The sequence below is a fragment of the Ahaetulla prasina genome, chromosome 5 (assembly GCF_028640845.1).
Source record: "Ahaetulla prasina isolate Xishuangbanna chromosome 5, ASM2864084v1, whole genome shotgun sequence".
Classification (NCBI taxonomy): Eukaryota; Metazoa; Chordata; class Lepidosauria; order Squamata; family Colubridae; genus Ahaetulla; species Ahaetulla prasina.
In genome coordinates, this window is record NC_080543.1 from 3,573,586 (window position 1) to 3,590,458 (window position 16,873).

Consider the following 16,873-nt stretch of genomic DNA (forward strand, 5'->3'; position numbering starts at 1 on the left):
AAATCCAGTTGCCTTTTGAAAAAGGGCTTTTTTGGGGCTGGACTTACAAAATTGGTTTACTGATCTTTCGAAGTTACAACGGCACGGAAAAAAATGACTTATTGATCCTTTTTCAAACTTATGACTGTTGCGGTCTCCCTCTGGTCACGTGATCAAAATTCAGACACTGTGGCAACTGACTCAAATTTATGACGGTTGCAGGGTCCGCTGGATCATAGGATCCCCTTTTTGCGACCTTCTGACCAGCGAAGTCAATGGGGAAGCCAGATTCACTCAACAACCGTGCTACTAACTGAACAGCTGCAGAGATTCACTTAACAACTTTGGCAAGGAAGGCCGCAAAATGGGGCAAAACTCACTTAACAACTGTCTCGTTTAGCAACAGAAATTTGGGGTTCAATTGTGGTCATAAATCGAGGACTACCTGCATATTCCTGGAATGGCGGAGGAAGACTTAGTATGACTAACATGTTGTGTCTCTCCCGCTCCCCCTGCCGCAGTCAGGCCCCTCTTATCTCCTGCTGGACGCTGATAGCTCGGAAGAATATCCTGGCATGCCTCCAGGCCCCAGCCCTGGCACCATGCCCGGACAGGCCGAGCAAGACGAAGGGCCTGACGTGCCTTCAGCCCCCAGTCCTGGCACCATGCCCAGGCAAACGGAGCAACTAGACCCCTCCCCCAAAGCATGTGAGCCTGAAGAATGTGAAGCCAGATTACCAACAGCTGGAGCCTGGAGAGATCCTCGCTTCCGGAGAATGGAGAGGCGACGTCAGCAAAAGGAAGGGAGGGGCAGGCCTGGATAAGTGCTGAGTCAGGGAGCCACACCCCATGGCCTATATAAAGGATCTGCTTTCTGGCATTCTCTGAGTCAGGCAAAGTCTAAATTGGATTGCTGAAGTCACTTCCTGGTCTCCTGCCTGCCTTGAGAACTTTGATAGGACTTTGGCAGAGCTGCAGAGGCACGCCTGATTCGGATTTCCCCGACCCGGCCATCAGAGGAGGAGTGGGACACGACATAACAACCGTTGACTTACAACCATTCATTTCGCGACTGTTCAAAGTTACAACAGCCCTGAAAAAGGTAATTGACGGCCGTTTTTCACCCTTACGACCATTGCAGCATTGTAACCTTAATTCACTTTACAACTGTCTCGTTTAACATCAGAAATTTTGGGCTCAACTGGGGTGGTAAGTCGAGGTTAGACGGGCTTTGGATCGCAGCTACGGTAGTTAAGTTCTTTCATATCTTCTTCTGTTCTTCCGTGTTGTGTGTGCTGCATTTTTTAAAAAAAACAAAAGCAGAAATAGAGAGGCTGAATTTAAATGCTCCACCAGGAATCCGGTGAAAAGTGGATCACCAGAGGTGGTTCCAGATCTCCCCGGAGCTAGAGAACTTCTGTTCTGTCCCCCTCCGCCTCCGTCCGAGCGATGACTTAATTAGCCGGCAACTATCAGCTCTGGCAGCAAACTAGCCAGCATCTGCCAAGTGTCTCTGTTATCTCCCTTGATGCCTATGAGTCAACAAACAGTACTTCGGCTCTAGTCAAGCAGTTGATTTGCCTGCTACGAAGAGGCACAGCAGCCCTTGCTGCTTTTATATTCTGTGGGGTGTGGCTCCATGACTCAGCACTTCCTAGGCCTGCCCCACCCCTGCTTCTGTTGTTCCCTCCTCTCCTGCCTACGAAATCTAGGGTCCAGCCAGGCCTGATTGCCATCAGCTGGGTATGGAGGTGTGGCCTGGGGGGGGGAAGAGTCAGGGGACGGAGGCCTCGTTATCTCCTCCACCTGGCCTGCCTCTGGCTCCTGGAGCTGAGCCAGGGAAGCCGGTGCTCCCGAGGTAAGTCCTGATGGCCCTTCCCCCTCACTTTCCAAGTCACTTTCTGGCAGGGGGCCCGGTTCGGGGTGTGTGTGCAGACACAACACCTTCCTTGGACTGTTCCAGCCAAATCACCCCCTTCCTTGACCTCCATTTCGCTGAATAGCCATGAGAAACTGTGAGATAATCACAGTCCGGATTCAGGGATCCTACAGGATGTGGCCGGTCCTTTCGCTCCAAAAGAAATCAAGAGTGAATTTGCTATTTTTTTTTCTGGGTCTGGAGAAAATCAGCTTTTTCTGTGTTTTTTTTTCCCCTCCTCCCAAAATAACAAAGGAAAGAAGCTTTGCTGTTGAGAATTACGACAGTTCCTGCCCAGACCGAAGGCTGATTAACACCATCCATGATGTTCATCCAATAAAAATAAAAGGACCAGCAAAACACACAACACACAACTGAGTTCAGACAGGACAATGAAACCCAAATAAACTTCAAGGCGTTAGTTTGCCCCACAAGCTCAGCCACAGCAAGAATGGCATTTGGGAAATGCAGTGACTAGGTTTGTAGCAACCATGGTTAAGCATGGCTGTGGGTGGCATCAAAAAGTCACTGATTATTTTCTTTTAATATAAGGGTGGCAGCTATGATGACTTTACAACCTATCATCTGTCTGTCTGTCTCATTTATCTCTATCTATCTATCTATCTATCTATCTATCTATCTATCTATCTATCTATCTATCTATCTATCATCTATTTATCATCTCTCATCTATCTCTATCTATTTCTATCTATCATCTATCATCTCTATCAATCATCTATCTATCTATCTATCTGTCTATCTATCTATCTATCTTTCTATCTTCTGTCATCTATCTATCATCTATTTATCATTTATCATCTATCATCTATCTCTATTTCTATCTATCTATCTATCTATCAATCAATCAATCATCTATCATCTATATTTCTATCATCTATCAATCATCTATCATCTGTCTATCTATCTATCTATCTATCTATCTATCATCTCTATCTATAGCTATCTTTAACTATCATCAATCTATCTATCATCTATCTATCATCTATATTTCTATCTATCATCTATCATATCTATCATCTATCTATCATCTATCTCTATTTCTATTTATCATCTATCTATCATCTCTATCTATCTATCTATCTATCTCTATCATCTATCTTTCTATCTATCTATCTATCTATCTATCTATCTATCTATCTATCTATCTATCTATCTATCTATTTCTATCATCTATCTATCATATCTATCATCTATCTATCATCTATCTCTATTTCTATCTATCTATCATCAATCTATCTATCTATCTATCTATCTATCTATCTATCTATCTATCTATCTATCTATCTATCTATCATCTATCAATCATCTATCTATATCTATCATCTATCTATATCTATCATCTATCTATCTATCTATCTATCTATCTATCTATCTATCTCTATATCTATCATCTATCTATCTATCTATATCTATCATCTATCTATCTATCTATCTATCTATCTATCTATCTATCTATCTATCTCTATATCTATCATCTATCTATCTATCATCTATCTATCTATCTATCTATCTATCTATCTATCTATCTATCTATCTATCTATCTATCTATCTATCTATCTATCTACCTATCTATCTATCTATCTATCTATCTACCTATCTATCTATCTATCTATCATCTGTCCTGTCATCTCTCATCTCTCTCTCTCTCTCTCTATCTGGGATGAAATGCTCCCGGTTCGGTATCAGCTGATCCAGTAGCAATGGCAGCAGGAGGTTCGGAGAACCAATAGCAAAAATACCTGCCCCCCCCCCCCCCGGCCCATGCGCCCCCAATGCCTGGCCGCCCGCTTCCCCGCTTGCCGCTTCTTTTAAAAAATGCTTTTAAAAGGTAAAAAAAAAAAAGCTCTGATGATCACAGCTGAGCCGTGCGATCCTCAGAGCCCTTTTTTTTTAACTTTTAAAAGCATTTTTTAAACAACCTATTCGGCTAAAGGCGCGCATGCGCAGCCAGCAAACCGGTAGTAAACCGGTTTCAGATTTCCCCACTGCTATCTATCTCTAGCAAGTCTCCTCTCCAAAGCTACTCTCTCCCAGCAAAACAGCTGCCAAAGGATTGGAGATCAGCAAGTACTTTGGCTCTCCTCCACCCGCCTAGCCTCCTTTTGCTGTGTCTGGTTAGCGTCTGGTGAGATTAAATATGAGAATCTTTTCTCTGGCAACCTCAAATCGTCTGCAGAAGTTGAGCAAGTCAAGGGCTGGAGTGGAACCACCCTCAAAGGAAGGAGGAATTTCCTGGCCAGGGCAGATATTAAGCAAAGGACCAGCTTGCCTCCAGGAGTCGAGGAAGGATGGCAGGGGTTGGACTAGAGGATCTTGAAGAACCCTTCCAACCTTACGATTCAGTTCTCTCCCTGCATCTAACATGGTTTAACCCCTTTGCTGTCACTGACTTTACATTTAAATCCACAAAACACGAAAGTTTTGCTTATTTTAACAGCATTTTTTCCCTTACAATGAGATGGTTCCCAAGCTCCGTAGAGTCTGCATTCACACAACTAGCAAGAAATACAGGCTGCATTCACAAGTGACCCCTCATTAATGTGAACGTGGTTTATTTTTTGCAACCTAGCCTGTTCTCTTAGCTTATTCATTTAGTACATTGCGCAAATCCAGATACAGTAATTCACTATAGGTTGTGCCCTTGTTTGTTAACCACAATTGGGGGGGGAGGGGCAGCAATTTGGTTATTAAGTGAGGAGTTTGCTAAATGAAACCGAGACTGTGCTTATGATCTTACTTCAGCTTTTCTTTGCTTTACAAAAGTCGTAAACACGAGGATTGGCCATAAAGTTATTTTTTCATCACCGTTGTAACTGCAAGCAGTCGCTAAACGAGGCAGCTGGTATACAAAGACACCCTATAACTTCATATATTATGTGACAAATAGTTAAAATGCTATTCATTTACTATTTCATTTAGTTCCTGCCTGAGGTTTCTACAAAAATAGGAAAAAACGTTACTATGAATTGTACTTGGTTTCTGTTCTTGGATGTTATCAGGTGTTCTACTATTTTTATTCTACATCCAGAGAGTAAGGAGTATAAAGCATTAATAAGATTGTGGATGTAATGGTTGCATTCACACAAGCAATTAACCTGGTTACTGAATTAACCAGCTTTCTGGGTTCGCTCCACAAAAAACACGCTGAACTTCATGTTTTACGTTCTTAGCTTTAATTACAGATCTGTTTACATACGTAGTGTGTTGGAATAGTAAGTACAGGAACTCCTTGACTTATGTCCACAACTGAGCCCAAAATTTCTGTCGTTAAACAAGACAGTTGTTAAATAAGTTTGGTTCCATTTTACAACCTTTCTGGCCACAGTTGTTAAGTTACTAACAGTTAGTAACTGTTACTAACTGTTAGTAACAGTTAGTAACTGTTAAGTGAATCCCATTGACTCTGTTTGTCAGAAGGTCACAAAACGGGATCACGTGATCCAGGGACACTGCCACAATCATAAAGACAGGTAGTCCTTGACTTACAATGGTTCGTTTAGTGACCGTTCAAAGTTACAACATCCCTGAAAAAAAGTGACTTATGACCGTTTTTCACACTTATGACTGCTGCAACATCTCTGTGGTCACATGATTGAAACTCAGGTGCTTGGCCACTGACTCATACTTAGCTTTGCTGGCTGAGGGACTCTGGGAGTTGAAGTCCACAAGTCTTAAAGGGACCAAGGTTGGAGACCCCTGCAATAAAAGACCCCCATCTCCAGAATCTTGCATTTTGCAAAAGCCAACTTGTTTAAATTTTGGGCAGCGTTGGGCGAGATAGAACATTAGAAATAGAATAAGAGCGTCGGAAGGGACCTTGGAGGTCTTCTAGTCCAACCCCCAGCAACTTCAACTAGATCCGCAAGTTCGATTAAATTTGATAAGGAAATAAGCAAACTATCTCAATTAATAAACCCCCGAAGGGAGTTGAAGTCCACAAGTCTTAAAGTGGCCAAAGTTGGAGACCCCCTGCACTAAACGAACGGTTGTAAGTCAAGGGATTTAGCTGTACAATATTTTCTTTACAAAATCATCGTGAAAACCAGATTAAATCACGAGCCTCAAGGGAGTTAAGGCTACTCCGAGATGTGGTCACCCACAGGCGTTTCCTATGGTTGGGCTGCTTCGCTTTACAGAAAGACCACGAGTTCGGATTGCGGAAGTGAAAGAGGAGCAGCTGTTGGGGGGGGGCTTGGGGTTGGGGTTGGGGCAGGGGGGTGTCTTCCTGCCCCTTGGAAACTGGCAGAGGTTCGGTCCATCTTCCCACTGGCCAAGATGGTTGCAGCTGCTGAGATAATAAGGGAACCGATCCCTTCTGCTTGTGGTCCCTAATCACCAGGAATCCACCCAGCTGCACTTCCAGGAATCGTCTGGTGAACGGCTTTTCTGTTGTTGGAAGAAATATCCATCTGGGTTCAGTTCCAAGTGGGGACAAAGACACTGGAAACATGGAGGCTGCTTGGAAAGATGGTTTAATGGTGGCCAGGATCACATGGCTTGAGATCCTGAACAGAAAAGGGCTGAGATCCTGTGTGCTCCCTGGTTTTATGCTTTTTCTGAGCTTTGAACTTTCTGGGGCACAGGAAGAGTATCCTGATTGGTTGTCAGACTCCCAGGGGGTGGGGGTCTTAGCTAGCCTTGTCCCTCAAGCTTGCCTGAGCCTTGCCATGTGGTGAGTTTCTGTTCTAGATGGGTTCTATTGTGATGCAGATGATGGCCCATTAGCAAAGGTGGGGGGATTGAGTTTCTACCTCTGACCCATTGACAAAGGTGGGGGGAAATGAGTGAGCTTGGTTGAGGCTTTAATGGCCCATTGACAAAGGTGGGGGGTGGCAGGAAGTTGCAGGGAGCTCCTTTGTCTTTAAAACATGTTTCTCCATTTCTCATCCAGGGAAATATATTTTGCTTTTTAAAATATTTTCTAAATATTTCATTCTTCTAGGAGGGGGGTGGGTGCTAAATTCCTACACTGTTTTACAGGCAAAACTCCCCAGTTCCCCCCCCCCAAATCTCTACCAGCTTGAAATGTTGGTTAAGAGCTGGCTCAATTCCTCCCTCCCTCCCTCTCTTCCTCCCTTCCTTGCTTCGTCCCTTCTCTCGCCCCCTCTCCTTCCTTCTTCCTTTTTCTTTCTTCTCCCTCTTTTTTCTTTTCTTTTCTTCTTCTTCCTGCCTCCCTTCCTCTCTTATTTCTTTGCTCACTTGTTTCTTCTCTTCCCTTCCTCTCCTCCCTCCCTTTCCTCCCCACCCTCCCTCCTTTCCTGTTTCCTTCCTCTTTCTCCTTCCCCTCCCCTTTCCTCCCCACCCTCCCTCCCTCCCTCCCTTTCTTTTCCTTCCTTCCTTCTTTTTTCTTTTTCTTTCTTTCTTTTTCTTCTTTCTTTCCTCCCTCCTTCCTTTCCTCTATATTTCCTCCCTCCTTCCCATGTTCTTCTCTTCCCTTCCTCTTGTCCCCTCTTCCTCTCCTCCCTTCCTCCTTTGCTGTTTCCTTCCTCTCTCACTCCTCTCTCCTCCCTTCCCCTCCCTCCCTCCCTTTCTTTTTCTTTCTTTCTCTTCCTTTTCTCTTCCTTTTTTTCTTTTTTTCTTTCTTTCTGTCTCTTTTTCTTTTTTTTTTCTTGCCTTCCTCCTTCCCTTTTTCTTCCCTTCCTCTTTTTTTTTTTTTTACATTTATATCTTGCCCTTCTCCGAAGACTCAGGGCGGCTTAAGCAATAGTCTTCATCCATTTGTATATTATATACAAAGTCAACTTATTGCTCCCAACAATCTGGGTTCTCATTTTACCTACCTTATAAAGGATGGAAGGCTGAGTCAACCTTGGGCCTGGTGGGACTAGAACCTGCAGTAATTGCAAGCAGCTGCTGTTAATAACAGACAGACTTAGCAGTCTTAGCAGTCTGAGCCACCAGAGGCCCTCTCGTCCACCTTTCCTCTCGTCCCTCCCTCCTTTCCTGTTCCCTTCCTCTCTCTCATTCCCCCTCCCTCCCTCCCTCCCTCCACATGTTCTTCTATATGGCATAGATTTCAGGATATTTTTCACCATTAGTTAAAGACTACTTCAGCTTTAATTGCAATAATACTAGAGCAACTAATAGATTTAAACTAAATGTCAACCGCTTTAATCTAGATTGCAGAAAATATGACTTCTGTAACAGAATCATCAGTGCTTGGAATACTTTACCTGACTCTGTGGTCTCTTCCCATAATCCTAAAAGTTTTATCCAAAAACTTTCTACTATTGACCTCACCCCATTCCTAAGAGGACCATAAGGGGCGTGCATAAGCGCACAAACGTGCCTACCGTTCCTGTCCTATTATTTTTCTTTTCTTCTTCCTATATATATATATATGCTTATACCTCCTTATATTTACTCATATATGTGTTTATATGCTATATAATCTTTTTGTACAATACCTACATATATTGTTGTGACAAAATAAATAAATAAATAAATTAGAAAACCATTCTTATACATTCTTATTCTTATTTTTAATGTATATACTGGTATATAAGGGGCATGCATGAGTGCACAAAAGTGCCTACCGTTCCTGTCCTATTGTTTTTCTATCATTATATGTGTTTGTATATAATGTTGTTGTGACAAAAATAAATAAATTAAAATAAATAAAATAAATATATATGTATATATATATTTGCTCTGACTAATATGTGATGTATACGGGTAGTTTTCCTCCTCCTCATTTTACATCGCAGGGAGGCGATGCTCACTGGCGAGATAACCCCGGGATATTTACACTTTCTAGTTCTTCTAAAATATTTCCAGGTGTAACTAACTCTTTTAAGTAGGGCTGAGGTTTTCTTGCCTTTAATTTCGCTTTTTCTCTGCTGCCCCCTGGTGGCGAGTACGGTCGCTAAAGACTCTGAAACTCTGAATAGTGAGTGGATTTAGATAGCAAAACTGCTGGTTGCTTCCTTAATCCTTCCTCCTTCCCCTTAAGCCAGGGGTCTCCAACCTTGGCCACTTTAAGGCTTGTGGACTTCAACTCCCAGAATTCCTCAGCCAGCTTTGCTTTGCCGGCTGAGGAATTCTGGGAGTTGAAGTCCACAAGTCTGCAGAAAAAATAATTGCTACCAACCTGCCTTCCATTGAGGACCTGTATACTGCATGAATCAAGAAGAGGGCCGTGAAAATATTTGCAGACCCCTCGCATCCTGGACATAAACTGTTTCAACTCCTACCCTCAAAACGACGCTATAGAGCACTGCACACTAGAACAACTAGACACAAGAACAGTTTTTTCCCGAAGGCCATCACTCTGCTAAACAAATAATTCCCTCAACACTGTCAGACTATTTACTGAATCTGCACTACTATTAATCGTTTCATAGTTCCCATCACCCATCTCTTTCCACTTATGACTGTATGACTATAACTTGTTGCTGGCAATCCTTATGATTTATATTGATATATTGACCATCAATTGTGTTGTAAATGTTGTACCTTGATGAACGTATCTTTTCTTTTATGTACACTGAGAGCATCTGCACCAAGACAAATTCCTTGTGTGTCCAATCACACTTGGCCAATAAAATTCTATTCTATTCTATTCTAAAGTGGCCAAGGTTGGAGACCCCCTGCCTTAAGGTCTTTGGGTGAGACCATGATGTGTAGAGTCCCACCTTCAAGAAGTCTTGAATGTTGGAAGAAATGGAAGGAAAGAGAAGGAGGGACACAGCACCGAGGAAGAGGGGCTTCAGCTACAAAGAGGATGGGGCCCGGAACGGATCCAGGAAAGAATCAGAATTTCCATGTGTAACTAACTCTTTACGGTTAATGTAACTAACTCTTTAAGGGCCTCTGGTGGCTCAGCAGACTAAGTCTGTCTGTTATTAACACAGCTGCCTGCAATTACTGCAAGTTCAAGCCCCACCAGGCCCAAGGTTGACTCAGCCTTCCATCCTTTATAAGGTAGGTAAAATGAGGACCCAGATTGTTGGGGGCAATAAAGTTGACTTTGTATATAATATACAAATGGATGAAGACTATTGCTTAACACAATGTAAGCCGCCCTGAGTCTTCGGAGAAGGGCGGGGTATAAATTAAAAAAAAAAATTGACCTGGAAGGGACCTTGGAGGACTTCTAGTCCAGCCCCCTGCTCAAGCAGGAGATCAAACAACAGAAGACAGGTAGTCCTCAACTTACGACCACAACCGAGCCCCAACGTTTATGTTGCTAAGTGGGTTTGCCTGGTGAGTTTTGCCCCCGTTTTACGACTTTTTTGGCCATGTTTGTTAAGCCAAACGTCGCCGTTGTTAAATGAGTCACACGGTCGGTGGAGCGAATCTGGCTTCCCCCTTGACTTTTGCTTGCCAGAAGGTCGCAAAAGGGGATCGCGTCTCACACACACACACATGGGGACACTGCGACCGTCATAAATGTGAGGCGCTTTTCAAGCGTCCGAATGTAAATCTCGTGACCCTGGGGATGCTGCGAGGGTCGTAGGTGTGAAAAATGGTCATAAGTCACTTTTTTCCAGCGCTGTTGTAACTTCGAAGGGTCATTAAACGAACTGTTGTAAGTGGAGGACTACCTTTAACAGGATTGGAAGGGACCGTGGAGGTCATCTAGTCCAGGGGTCTCCAACCTTGGCAACTTTAAGACTTGTGGACTTCAACTCCCAGAGTTCCTCAGCCAGCAAAGCTGGCTGAGGAACTCTGGGAGTTGAAGTCCACAAGTCTTAAAGTTGCCAAGGTTGGAGACCCCTGTTCTAGTCCAACCCCTTGCCATTCGGGAAAAATGGCTGTCCAATCTCTTAAAAACAGTGTTGTTGCACCCACAACTTCCGGTAGCAGGCTGTTCCACGGGTTAATTGTGCTCCCAGTCAGGAAATTTCTCCTCATTTCTAGGTTGCTTCTCTCCTTGATTACTTTCCACCCGTGGCTTCTTGTCCTACCCTCAGGGGCCTTGGAGGACCTACATGAGTGTCCGAAAGACCAAACTGGGGACAAATCAAAGGAGAAAATCTATCTATGTGGTTGCTAAGAGCTGACACTGAATCATAATCACATCCTCACCTATATTTTAGATCAGCGGTCACCGACTGGTGGTGCATGAGAAAATTTTGGTGGTCCGCAGAAAAATTATTTGCATTTTTTATCTTGCACTCAATCAGGGGTCCTCAAACTACACCCCCTGCACTGGATACGTGCAATGAACGTTTGTGTTGCTGCAGAGAGTCTCCTCCTTCGGGGTCTTTTTGTGTGGGTCGGAGGGGGACAGAAATTCTGACTCGGGTCTGCTTCAGCCTCTTGGTGGGGGGCTTTGGGCGAAGGCTGGAGGGAAGAGCCGCTGGTGGCAAAGAGCCGGAGGGCCTCGTTCCAGTGGGACTGCATCATGGCCTGGAAGTGGCTGAGCATCTCAGCCCGCTGAGCCTCCAGGCGCCGGTACCTGGCCTTGCACTCCCGCAAGTCTTCCCTTTGCTTGGAAAGCCTATGCTCGTAGTCCTCAGTGAGGTGCTTCTACTGAGCCCCCTTCATCAGTCAGATCCAATTTGAATTGAGCTGTTTTGCCAACTCTTTCTCGTGGTGGCTGCTTAGCTCCAACAACTGGTTCCTGTTGGGACCCTAAGGAGCCCGGGCAGGCAGGGGAGGAGTGGGTAGGAGGGGAGGGGTGAGTAGAGGCCGATGAGTGACATTGAACTGGCCACACCCACCCAGTCACATGACCATCTAGCCATGCCCACCCAGCCAGTCATTAGGCAGATCATATTAGTGGTCCGCGGGATTTAAAATTATGAATTTAGTGGTCCCTGAGGTCCGAAAGGTTGGGGACCCCTGTTTTAGATGACTTACAGACTATAGATAGGGTGAAAACAAAAACATTTAAAAAAAATCAAATTCAAATTGCTCAAACTGACATCAAAGAATTCATAAAATTGGTTTCATACCAGCTGAATCAAATCAAATCAGGTCACAATCTTTAAACATCGATAATATGATCAAATCAAATCAAATCATTGAAAGTGAGATATAAAATTGAAATGCTAGTAAAAGAGGAAGACAATTATCGATGTGGGACTAAGAAATTAGATAAAGAATAAAGAAAAGAAAAGAAGAGATGGAAGGTTAACTTAGTTAAAAGGTTTTACGGCAAAAACGGAATAAGTTGAAATATATTGTTAATAATTAAAAATATGATGGGAGTTCTGAGAAATAATTCTAATAAGTGGAGGAAAAATCGGGGTTGCCTGGACACCTCAGTGAAAATACTGAATTGAAAATGGATACAGCAACAGAGAGAGAGATGCAAGGAGGAGTGGAGAAATGGAAGGAAGGGAGAAGGAGAGAGAGGAATAGAAGAAAGGGAAGAGGAGAGGAAAAAAAGGGGAAAATAAGAGCAGGAGAGAAGGTTAGATAGGGAGGAAGAAAGGAGGATGGGGAGAAAGGAAAAGGAAGTAGAGAAGGAGTAGGAGAGGAGGGAAGAAGAAAGTAGGAAGGATAAAAGAAGGGAGAGAGAGGAAAGAGAGGAGAAAGAGAAAGATTGCTGTAAAACAAAAAAGATGACATGGAAGAAAGGCAACCCTGAACACGTTTAAATGTGTCAGGATAAAGAATGAATTATCAGAAAAATAGAAAGAGAATATATATGATTAAAAATGGAGAAATTAGAATTTGAGGACGAAAGAAGTTGTTTATATGAATAAGCACAGAAATATCAAGATACGATTAAAAAATATGGAAAAAGAATATTTTGGCAGAAATTGTAACGAAGTAAAAATGTATTTGGATAAGACAAATTGTAGAAGATATGATGCGGTCAGTACTCTGTTCATAAAAGATGTGGGGGGGGGTGAAGAGAAAAAAATCAATAAAACTTGATTCAAAACAACAACAACAACCAATATGATCAAAAAAGGGAAGACGAGGAAATCCTAGGGAAAAATTAACACTTCTTTTAACACAAGAATCAGTTTCTCTTATGTGTAGAGTCACAGTATTAAAATGGTCTTGAAGCTCTTATCTGGTTGAAGAATCTGTAACTACAACATTCTTGCTCAAATTCTGTTTAAAATTCTCTATTTAAATCTGTCCCCTTCACTGTCCCACCTCCGGCAACAGCCCGTCTTCGAATGAACTTGGCTTTCACATGCACAGTTTATTACTATTATTATTATTTTAAGCAGGTCTGGTTGAAAAGGTTGTGTGAACCCAGCCTGTGAGTTTGGCGGCAGGAGAGACGAGAATGGCTCACCTTAAGGGAATCTTGTGGGTTTTATGGCTGGGAAAGGATGCAAATCCAGGTTTCCAGCTCAGCGGAGTTCCCAGAAGGAAAAAAAAAAACCTTTAAAATCTCCTTGCAGGGTCTTTAACAAACCATTGTTTGGAAAACGGGGTTTTTAAGGGCACTTCATTAAGCACCTGCAAGAGTCGATGTTGCCCAAGGTGAACAGGAAGGAGGCGAATTACCTGCCCTGCTTATAAAATGCTTATAAAGCACTTAAGTGCCTAGTTTAGCCTGTTTTCACCTGGATTGCAGCTGGCAGTTTGCACATACAGGAAAGTCCTCAATTTACGGCCACAATTGAGACCAAAACTTTTGTTTGCTAAGCGCGACAGAGTTTTGCCCCATTTTAGGACCTTTCTTGCCGCCGCCGCCGTTAAGTGAGTCACTGCAGTTGTTCAGTTAGTATTGCGGTCGTTAAGTAAATCTGGCTCCGCCCCACCCCTTGACTTTGCTTGTCAGTTGGTCGCAAAGGGGATCACGTGACAGTCATCAATGCGAACCCGTTGCCCAGCTGCGTCTGAATTTTGATCATGTGGATGCTACAGCGGTTGTTAAGGGTGGAAAAAAGTCGTAAGTCACCTTTTTCAGGGCCATTTTTAACTTTGAACGGTCACTAAATGAATGGTCCTAAGTCGAGGACTGCTTGTATTGGACAAACTGTCCTGAATCGGAACTTTCCAGTGGAGAAAAAAAAAATGACGCAGAGCGGTTAAAGCCTCAAAAATTGGCGAATTTGGAATGGGTGGACTTCAACTCCCAGGATTCCCCAGCCTGTCGGTTGCGTGGGGAATTCTGGGAGTTGAAGTCCGTACATCTGAAAGTTGCCACATTTGAAAAATACCACTTCCATTTTCCTTTCTAGGGCTGCTTGGAAGCTGAAACGTTGCAGCCCAGTAAAAAATAATAGCTTTAGTTAAAAAACTTAATTTTAATATAATATAATAACAGAGTTGGAAGGGACCTTGGAGGCCTTCTAGTCCAACCCCCTGCCCAAGCAGGAAATCCTGCACCATCTCAGTCAGATGGTTATCCAATATTTTCTTAAAAATTTCCAGTGTTGGAGCATTTACAACTTCTGGAGGCAAGTTATTCCACTGATTAATTGTTCTAACTGTCAGGAAATTTCTCCTTAGTTCTAAGTTGCTTCTTTCCTTGATTAGTTTCCACCCATTGCTTCTTGTTCTACCCTCAGGTGCTTTGGAGAATAGTTTAACTCCCTCTTCTTTGTGGCATCCCCTGAGATATTGGAAGACTGCTATCATGTCTCCCCTAGTCCTTCTTTTCATTAAACTAGACATACCCAGTTCCTGCAACCCTTCTTCATATGTTTTAGCCTCCAGTCCCCTAATCATCTTTGTTGCTCTTCTCTGCACTCTTTCTAGAGTCTCAGCATCTTTTTTACATCGTGGCGACCAAAACTGGATGCAATATTCCAAGTGTGGCCTTACCAAGGCCTTATAAAGTGGTATTAACACTTCACCTGATCTTGATTCTATCCCTCTGTTTATGCAGCCTGTTTTATGAACCTATCAAGAGGAAAAGGGTGTCCGTTAAAGCCAAATGTCCATTAAATCAGAAGATAGATAATTAAGTAAATCGTTTCATAATCCAGTTAGAGATTTTTCTAATTTATATTCACATTTTATAGAAAATATACGAATGTTTTCCAAGTGGATTTTCTCCATTGCATTCAAAAACTCCTGAATGGAGGTCCATAAAATGGAGAGGTTAATGAATATCATGTATTAGTCGTGCAATGCTTTATCAATTACAGTACAATATTAGAAATTCAGGTGACCTCTTAAAATCAAGAGAACTCAGTGGCATTGTTCACACCACGAATTGCGATGCAACAAATAAATCACATGGCCCGGAACTTCACACTATATACACTATGTTATCGAACCAGAGTAACAGAATCACAGAATTGGGAAGGGACCTTGGAGGTCTTCTAGTCCAGCCCCCTGCTCAAGCAAGAGACTCTATATCCCATTCTGGACAAATGACTATCCAATCTCTTCTTAAAAGCCTCCACTGATGGAGCACCCACAACTTCTGGTGGCAAGTCGTTCCACCGGTTAATTGTTCTTATTGTCAGGAAATTTCTCCTTAATTCTAAGTTGCTTCTCTCCTTGGTTAGTTTCCATCCGTTGCTTCTTGTCCTGCCTTCAGGGGCTTTGGAGAATAGATGGGCCCCCTCTTCTTTAGGGCAGCAGCCCCATAAATATTAGAAAACTGCTATCATGTCACCCCACCTAGATTAACCCGGCCTAGTAATCTGGTTAATTTAACGCTACACCTTTAGCCACCACAAAAAACCAGTCAAGGTTATTGCTAATAAATTTAGCAAGTTGCATGAACATTTCTGTTAGGTCTTTCCTTAACTGAGTTAAACTGAGTTTACACAGTTGTTGTGTAAACCAGGCATCTCCAACCTTGGCCACTTTAAGACTTGTGGACTTCAACTCCCAGAGTTCCTCAGCCAGCTTTGCTTTGCTGGCTGAGGAACTCTGGGAGTTGAAGTCCACAAGTCTTAAAGTGGCCAAGGTTGGAGACCCCGGTTTAAACTAAGCCAGAATGACTTAGCGCGACGGCTTGGCTCACCCAACATGTTAACATTGTAGGAACACAAGCATGTTAGTCTCTTTTAGCCAAAAATCAGCATCCAGTGGCATTTTTTCAGACTAACATGTTTTATTCAAAGGCATTTCAGTGGTTGACTTCCCACATCACAAACCACAATGGACTACTATTACTACTATCTATTTACTATGTCAGTAAAACTGTTATTTTGATTCTGTTCCGTCTCTCAGAAGCAAAACCTGTCTGGCCCCTGTCGGAGTCTGAATCCGAAGGGGAAGAGGAACGGCTGACAAGAGAGTGAGAGAGGGGATCCGTTGGCTGGGGAAGAAACTGGGGAAGGGCAAAGTCAGGCTGGGCAGAGCAGGGGAGAGGTAGAACAAGGGAGAGGGGGTTCAGACGAAGACCAAGGCCCACCCCCTCCTCATCCTAGGCAGGGAGGAACGGAGAAGAGAGCAACATGAGTGGGTTGCGTGGCTTATGAGGGAGGAAAGGGACCGGATCCCCTTTACAAGGCACAGCTGCTGATGGAGATTAAAAGGAGAGGCAAATGAGAGGGGCAGTTGTCGGGGACAAACGCTGAGTTTATCTGGTGTTTCTTTGAATCTTGGCATCCTCCCAACTAGTTTGATTTATTGCCACGCTACTTTACTCCTGGAATTCCTTATTTTGCTTGCCTGCTGGTCTTGCCTTCTTAGATTTTTAGTTGGAAGTTTTCTGCTTACAACATTTGGGGCTGAAGTATTGCCAGCCAAAGATTATTACAGGTTGGTGGAAGAGCTCTCTCTCCAGGCCGGAGAGTTGAAAGGGACATTGGGGGGCACAGTTGGACTCACATCGGTTCTCGGGCTGTGTTGCCTTTGTGTCACGCCCCGGGTCATCACAAAACCCTTCTAAAAAGTCTCGAAGGGACATTAACAAAGGAAACATTGTCCATCATTGCAAAGGAAAACATTACAATATTTAGGAACAAGGAAGTGATAAGACCTCGGTGTCAGCTGTTGCCGGCCCATCCTGGCCTCTTGTCCTGCCAAGCCACATTTTAACCCTGTTTCCATGTTGTGGGAACCCAGCCAGTGTCTGATTTACATTAATTTTGGTTTCGCAAGAGAGAATCTCCTCTCGTTCTATCGAC

General features: G+C 43.3%; 2 protein-coding genes across 3 annotated transcripts in view; both read right to left on the bottom strand.

Annotated features, from left to right (window-relative positions):
• P2RY6 (pyrimidinergic receptor P2Y6) overlaps positions 1–16,873 on the bottom strand; it is a 199,068-nt gene that overhangs the window by 132,799 nt on the left and 49,396 nt on the right. The window lies entirely within an intron of this gene.
• Positions 15,684–16,873, bottom strand: part of P2RY2 (purinergic receptor P2Y2) — a 50,623-nt gene continuing 49,433 nt past the window's right edge. Inside the window, exon 3 of one of the 2 annotated variants that reach the window (XM_058185391.1) lies at positions 15,684–16,873. This exon is cut by the window's right edge and continues 1,341 nt beyond it. The gene's annotated coding sequence lies outside the window, so the exon portion shown is untranslated. The other variant, XM_058185390.1, reaches the window with a different exon arrangement.